Source organism: Peromyscus maniculatus, chromosome 1 (assembly GCF_049852395.1).
Source record: "Peromyscus maniculatus bairdii isolate BWxNUB_F1_BW_parent chromosome 1, HU_Pman_BW_mat_3.1, whole genome shotgun sequence".
Taxonomy (NCBI): domain Eukaryota; kingdom Metazoa; phylum Chordata; class Mammalia; order Rodentia; family Cricetidae; genus Peromyscus; species Peromyscus maniculatus.
Genome location: NC_134852.1, coordinates 170054165 through 170062625, shown reverse-complemented (window position 1 = coordinate 170062625; position 8461 = coordinate 170054165). Strand labels below are relative to the sequence as shown.

Sequence of the window (8461 nt, the reverse complement as noted above, 5' to 3'; positions counted from 1 at the left end):
ATTAGTGATGTTAATAGGAGACAAACTTGGGTTAGTTGTTTTAAGATGATGTAAACTAATACTTTAAAACCTTCTCATTTTTAAATTTTCTGTATCTGATATAGACACATATATATTTGCCATAAAAACAAAACTCTGTAAAATCTACAACTTTTAGTAGCATAAGGATATTCTGTGACTAGAAAGCTTATAAAAACCACTGTGGTAAGAATTAAAAGCCTTCTCACCAGCTGTGGATGTGGTCCCTTTTGTCCATATCCAGAATTTGTTGATAGCTAGGGTAAGATGAAATCTCAGAGTGGTTTCACTTTGTGTTTTTCTGATGGCTAAGAGGCTATTTTTTTTTCTATGTTTATCGGCCATTTTTATTTTAGCTTTTGAGAACTACCTGTTCATTTCTTTATCCTACTTATTGAATGGGATGTTTAGTTCCTTGTTGCTCAGTATTTTGAGGTCTTTCATATTCTGGCTATTAACCTGCTGTCAGATGTTTAGCTGGCAAAAATTTTCCACCATTCTTCATGCAGCCCCTTTGCTTGATTCACTGCTTTATTTGCTGTGTGGGAGGCTTTGAATTTCATGCAATCCCATTTTTCAGTTCTGGGGATTATTTTCTAAGTGACTAGAGTCCTATTCAGAAAGTCTTTGCCTATTCCTATATCATAAAGTGTTTTCCAACTTTTTCTGAGAACACTTTCAGAGTTTCAGGTTTAATATTAATGCTTTTGATTGATTTGAAATCATATTTTAAGCCCAGTAAGAGTTGAAGATAGAGTTCCAGTCTCGCACATGTGAATATTCTATTTTCCCAGCAACATGTGTTGACCTAACTGTCTTCTCTCCAAGATATGCTTTTGGTACCTCTGTCAAAAACAAGAAGACTGTAGTTGTGTTATTTTATAGCCAGGTAATTGATTCTATTCCATTATCTGTGCATCAGTGTGTGTGTGTGTGTGTGTGTGTGTGTGTGTGTGTGTGTGTGTGTGTGTGTGAGTACCATGCTATTTTGTTACTATGGCCCTGAAATATAACTTGCAGTGAGGTCCGGTGATCTATCCAGCATTATTCTTTTTGCTAGGTATTGCTTTGACTATATGGGGGTTCTTTGTGCTTCCAAATGGACTTAACATCTTTTTCCTGTTTCTGAAGGGTGGCATTGGAATTTCATGACAATCACATTGAATGTATATGTTGCTTTTGGTAGTAGAGTGTTTTTACAATATTAATTATTCCAGTCCCTCAGTGTGGGAGATCATGTATTATCATCTTCAATTTCCTTTACAGGTGTTTTAAAATGTTTACTGTAAGTATCTTTCACTTATTTGTTGTTAAGTTATAGCGCTGTTGCTTGTTTTTGTGAATGAAATTGTTTTTGCATTTTTCTCAGTGTGTCTGTTATTGGCATTTAAGAAGATTGCCGATTATACAACTACTGATTATATTATATTTTGGTAGGTTGGTTCTATATCCCATCTCTTTGTTGAAAGTTGTTATTAGCTTTAAGAGTTTTCTACTAGGATCTCTGGAGTCTCTTATGTGTAGAATCATGTTATCTAAAAATAAAGATACTTTGATTTCCTTCCTAGTCTGTTATAACTAGGACTTCCAGCTCTATAGTGAATAAGAGTAGACAAATCAGGCACTCTTGTCTTGTTCCTGAATTTAGTGGAAATGTCTTTTTTTTCATACTTAATGACTAAATAAGAAATTCGTTGACTAATGGCTTGTAACACAGGCTTTATTACATTGAGATATATTCCTTCTGTTCTTAGTCTATCCAGGGCTTTTATCATGAAGGGATGTTGGATTTTTGTCAAAGGATTTTTCTGTAATTGAGGTTATCATGTGACTTCTGTCTTTGCATCCATTTATGTAATGCACATTGATTTGCATATGTTGAACCATCCCTGCATCTTTGGGAATGAAACCAGCTTGATTAGAGTGAACAATCTTTGATGTGGTCATGAATTTGGTTTGCATGTATTTTATTGAGATTTTTGCATATATGCCATCAGAGATACTCGTATGTAAGTCTGGCCAATATGGAAATCAGCATAGAGATTCCACAAAAAGCTAGAAATAGACCTACCATATGACACAGTTATACCACTGCTGGATATTTACCCCAAAGACTCCAAGTCCACATACTACTAAGATACTTACACATCAGTGTTTACTACAACAGTATTTGCAATATCTATATTATGGAACAACCCAGGTGTCTACAAAGAAGGGAATGAATAAAGAAAGTGTTTCATAATTACACAGATACATATAGTTCAGCTATAAAGAACAAAGTTATGTCATTTGTAGGAAAGTGGATACAAGTGGAGACAATCACTTCAAGTGAATTAAACCAATCTCAGAAAGATAAATATTGTATGTTCTATCTCACTTGTCCTTCTTATATTTTATATAAATACATAAAATTATGTATATATATATATGGAGCAAAAGTATTTTTTTTACAATTTCATTTCTTTGGAGTAAAAATATGAATCAAAGCAATATGTCCAGGAGAGCAAGGGACAGAGGAGAAGAGTGAGAAAGGAGAGGGCAGAGGATGCTCAATGTACATGATACACTTGTAAGAAAATGACTTTATGTGATGTGATGTAATGAAGATGCTCGGTGTGCATGGCATACTTATATGAAAATGTCCTTATGTGATGTGATGTAGTACCATATCCAATAATGATACACAATAAACTATTTTTAAATCAAGAAATTAGTTCATCCCTATGACTATTTGCGTACTTGATTTGCACTGGATCAAAGGTCAATTAAGCCCACTTTCTCATCTAACTTCTCTGGGAGAGAATAACACTGTGTAGCCCTCTCCAGCATCGGTGTGGTGTGGTAACTAACCCATTTGGATTACACTAAGCTATCCAAAGTCACCATGGCTTGTGATTCTGAAAAGGTTCCTGACTAAAATGAATGTTGCTCTGGTCATCTCTCCCCAGTACAACTTTTTCCTAATTTTCACCATCCAAATCCTTTTTCTTGCAACTCATAACATTTTTTTTTTCTATTTCTTGACTTCATTTCTACTGGAATCTGACTCTTTTAAAGTACGGCTTCCCTGGCAGCTTTATCTAGCAGCAGCTGCTCATTCTCCACACACCTTCAAGTCAGTGGGTAATGTGGGCGTACCTCCCTCCCCCCTTACTGCTTTTATCCCCTGTTCCTCCTCCTGTACAAAGCATGTTGCTCGGGAGCCACTTTCCTCCAGCTTCTACCCTGTCTTCAACCGCCTGCCCCTTATCTGCTCTAAGCTGCCGAGGGTGGAAGCCAGCCTTGGTTACTCTTGCGTTTCTCATCATTCTGCCTAAAACACATTTTCCATTTCTTGACTTTCCAACGCAGATGATCTCTGCTCTGTTTCCATGCTCACATCCTAGGGCTTGGCGTTACCAAGGACTCCCCCTTCCACAATCATGCCTTCTCTCGTTACAGACACACGTCCTTCCTATGTCCTTGACCTCTTTCTCTCCACTTCATTCCTTCAGCTTCTTTGTGGTCTCCACTTCCTTCTTCCTTCTTTGCCATCCCCCACCATCTCCCATTTCAATGACTCTGTAGCTCCTTCTTTAGTCCCTCTGCTAAACTCTTCAAATCATCTGTGTCTTTTTCTGTTACCATTGCCTGGTAAATTCATTTTTTTTTTTAAGCGAGAGTGTTGGCTATCTTGAGTGAAACTTGGGAGGGTTCCAGCTACTAGATTGTTCAATTCGTCTTTTGCCCCTATACCCAGGTCAGAGATTTACAAGCCAGGATCATTATGGACCTCCACCAGTGTCCCCTGCCCAGGCATAGTTCGGGCCCCAGGGCATGCACTTCTGCTCCACCTTGCCAGTGCAGCAGGCAAGGCTGTTGTGTGCCCTTGGTGGAGATAAACTGAATTTTATATCCCTTCACCTGATTGCCCTTTCTGTTCTCTGTCACAGAACTGTGAGTGTTACCCATAACCCTAATGACCCCACAAGTCCATTTTCTTTGATTCCATCCAGTTTTCAAAGATTAGTTTATGCATTTCTACAGTTAATTCTTTCCATTTTTTCCCCTCATATGTGTTAAGCCCTTCCTTCTACTAACTTCCTGGGTATATCAGGAATGTACTTATCTTCCTCCCGTAGGATAGTGAGAGAATGCTATCATGTGTGATGTCTGCTATGGCTACCCACAACTCTATCCACACGTATCTCTGCTTCCTTCTGTTTGATCGCTATGAGTCCTTTACAAGGATAATCTCTATTCCTTCGAGAAGGAGTAGATAGGAACTTGTTTGAAAGATGCAGCCTGCCTGTAGTGACCCCAAAGGGGAAGGCTCAGGAAATCAATACTTCAATCTCACTTGTCTTCTGTCTTTCCCTGTCTCTTGCTAGTGCTTCTTGTTGATCGAAAATAATTAAAAGCCAGATGGCACGAGAGACCATTGATAGAAACGATCTTTCAAGAATAGCACAAAGGGAAAGGGAAAGAGCAGCTCCAGAAAGCCAAAAGGAAATGCCTAGCACATCACTGGGCTTTAGAGGAGGAACTGAGAAGGCACTTTCAGCATTTTGCATCCTAATGGAATTCACTCCCCTATGCACACTTTGATTCTAACTAATTAGTGTATAGGGTCAAGAGGAGTAGAAGGGAATGTACTGGGCCTAGGTTGTCTATCAAATACTTCAGGAGCGAAGAGGTCTCAGCATCCTTCCAACAGTATCCATTGGAGAAGAGACACCACCCTTAGACTTGCTTTGCCTACTGCCCATGAGACAGCCTACTAATGGGTATTCTGAAGTTATGCCACATAGCTCCCTTTCCAGAGTGATTTTCTGTCTGTGGAGACACCCCTACTTCTACACATGAAGGGGTGCCTCTGAGGACTTCACCCATGGTTTAGAGGGTTCGCGCAGCTGTTGAATCAATGATTGCTTACCCGAGGGCTCTTTCTGAAATCACCTGGCCCTGATCACCTGTGGGGGTGAAATGTCTAATGGATGATAGCTTCAGAGAGAAATGAGATGAAGATGTCTGCCACATTTTTCTATACAGTTAATTTAGCTTCTCCTAACTCTTTCTTGCTCTTGGTAACATCCAGTGGCCCCAACCACTATAGCAAGGAATTGTTTTGTTATTAAGCATACATGCTTCTCTGTCATAGCAATGTTAATCCATATTCAGTCACTGTTTATGAGAAATGAAACAAGAATTCTTCCTTAGCTCTAAGCTTCATTACAGACAAATATGCACAAGTGAGGCTGAGACCATAAAGGCATATCGTAGTTGATGGAGACAATGAGAATCTGCTCTCCTGATTAGATGCAAAGGTTACATCAGGTAGGTTTGGGCCAGAGTCTGTGAGTCTGGACTACAGAAAAATCCTCTTCAGTTAGATCAAACCTGATCATGGGAAATAAGTCACTCACAGCTAACGTAAGCTAGGGCTCTCAAAAGACTTCACTGGAGAGCCTGTTTATCTAGCAAATGATTCACAATGGCTCCTGGGCCACTGTGTGAGCTGAGCCTCTGCCTGCTATTTTTAAGCCAGCCATTTATCACAACCACAGCTTTATTAAAAATGTACCCTCCACTCTTCGGAGAACAAATATGAAAATCTGGTTTCTGAAGATATCAGAACCATTTATTTTTGAAGTTGGCAGCACAGGCTGTGAACGCTGCTCTGGGATGGATCTTTTCTGTGGATCCATATTTTTCTGAACAAGCTATTCTCCTCTCATCTACAAGAAACAATGAAATATTCAATGTGCTATGAAAAAATTAAAATATTTCAAAAGCGCTAAAGAAAGGAAACTGTATACCCTGATTGGAAACTGCTGCAGAGAGCCTCTCTGATGATACAGAAGAGAAACTTGTGGGACCAGGGCCCTCTGGTCCCCATCTGTGCTCAGCTTCCCTACAGAGCCAATGGTATCACATTAGCTGACTGAACTAGCTGTTCATCCCCAAAGCTAAAACAAGAGCTTTGAGGTAGCTTCCAAGTCTGGCCAGTATATTATTATCGGACAACTAGTGAAGAAGTTAGTCAGCTAGTTAGTTTAACTGCTTAGAATGAGAACTGGCTTGAAATTAGTCAGATCCCCCTTCTCTCACCAGGCATCCTCATTAGAGTGACATCGTCTTGAAACCCTGCCTAGCAATCCCTGACACACCGCTGTGATGCCCAGGGAAGACAGGGCCACCTGGAAGTCCAACTACTTCCTTAAGATTATCCAACTTTTAGATGATTACCCAAAATGCTTCATTGTGGGAGCAGACAATGTGGGCTCCAAGCAGATGCAGCAGATCCGCATGTTCCTGCGAGGGAAGTCTGTGGTGCTGATGGGCAAGAACGCCATGATGCGCAAGGCCATGGGGGGGGGCACCTGGAGAACAACCCAGCTCTGGAGAAACTGTTCCTCATATCTGGGTAATGCGGGCTTTGTGTTCACCAAGGAGGACCTCAGGAAGATTAGGGACATGCTGCTGGCCAATAAGGTGCCAGCTGCTGACCGTGCTGGTGCCATTCGCCCCGTGTGAGGTCACTGTGCCAGCCCAGAACACTGGTCTGGAGCCCGAGAAGACCTTCTTCCAGGCTTTAGGCATCACCACTGATTTCTCCAGGGGCACCATTGAAATTCTGAGTGATGTGCAGCTGATAAAAACTGGAGACAAAGTAGGCGCCTGTGTAGCCACACTGCTGAACATGCTGAACATCTCCCCCTTCTCCTTCGGGCTGATCATCCAGCAGGGGTTTGACAATGGCAGCATTTATAACCCGGAAGTGCTCCACATCACAGAGCAGACTATACTCCCGCTTCCTGGAGGGCGTCCGAAATGTTGCCAGTGTTTGCAGATTGGTTCCCGACTGTTGCCTCAGTGCCACATTCTGTATCAATGGGTACAAGCGGGTTCTGGCTTTGTCTGTGGACACCTTCCCACTTGCTGAAAAGGTCAAGGCCTTCTTGGCTGATCCATCTGCATTTGTGGCTGCTGCCCCTGTGGCCGCTGCCACCACTGCCGCTGCAGCCCCAACCAAGGTTGAAGCCAAGGAAGAGTCCAAGGAATCAGAGGAGGATATGGGATTTGGTTTTTGACTAATCCCCTCAAAACAACCAACTCAGCCAGCTTAATTTGAGAAACATGGAAATAAATAAAAGCTAGTTCTGTTAAAAAAAAAAAGGAGAAAAGAAAAAGAAAAGAAATTAGATCCCAAGGAATTCCAACTCAACCAATTATAGGCTGTGTATTTGAAAATGTCTTTTCTCCACTGAAATCTATTTTCATTTACATCAATTAAAATATATATAAGTGTCTATAAGCAGCCTAGAGGACTGGCTGTGACTATTAATGTAAAAAGCAGGCATTTATCATAGTAACAGAAGCAAATACTGAAGTTGTACTTAGGCTATGCCCGCACTCAGGATTACTTTGTACTAACTCATTTAATCCAGAGAATACATACACAAAAAGTTCTATATTCATCATCAATTTACAGATTTAAAAAAATTCTGGAGTTACAGCAAGGTCAAATAGCTTGTCACATAGAAGATGTGCTTGAAAAGGCAGAGCCAGGATTCAGAGTCAGTGGTCTGGTCCTGGATCATAATCACTAGACCTGCACTCTTCTCAGTGTTAAAGTCTCACAAGGATTTATGTTTATTTTTTCCCATCTACAATAACAGGTAGGTTTTATTTCCCCAGAAAAGCGGGGGAGGCCATTATTATTAATTTTTTGGGGATGTGACCCTCTGGGATTTTGAGGGCATATCTGACAGTTCTGGAGTTATTTTCTACATAGATTGTCTTCCTTTCCGCTGTCTCAGAAATTCAATACACGGTAGACAGAAAACATCTAGTTTACACTCATCACATCCTAACAGAAGCCAGCTGATTTCATTATACTGATATACAGTGGACAAACAACTGTGGGTTTCGATATTTCTGATTTTCATCAGGCCGTCCAGATTTGTGAAGCTCTTTGGAAGCTGAGGAGTCACACAGCATGAAGATACAATCTCCATCACACTGCTGTCAGGAAGCGGAGGCACCAGTGGCCACCCACAGCCAACTGAGGCAGAGCTGAAGCTCGGCCCCTTTTGTAAGTGACAACAAAGGGAACCGTGTTGTATCAGAACTTCTTCCAGATTTGTTGTTCTGAATGAATTGGTGTGTCTGGAAGCTGTGGCTGTAAGAGTTATCAATAAACATTTGTTAGTGGCTGAATGAATGAACTGAAAGCTACATACAAAGGTAACATTGTAAGTAAATCAAAATTTAAATTCCTGGAGGAAATCTATCATTTTACAAACTCACTTTAGGCAATGAAGATTTTTTTTCTGTGATAGGACATGTTCTGGCTTTTCTATTTCATGTATTTATTACAATGAAGATTCCCTTTTCAACTGGTTATGTTATATGACAATTCTGATCACACACACACACACACACACACACACACACACAC

General features: G+C 40.7%; 1 pseudogene; it reads left to right on the top strand.

The window, feature by feature from the left end:
* Positions 1 to 6173: 6173 nt before the first annotated feature.
* Positions 6174 to 7167, top strand: LOC102917727 (large ribosomal subunit protein uL10 pseudogene; annotated as a pseudogene).
* Positions 7168 to 8461: the final 1294 nt, after the last annotated feature.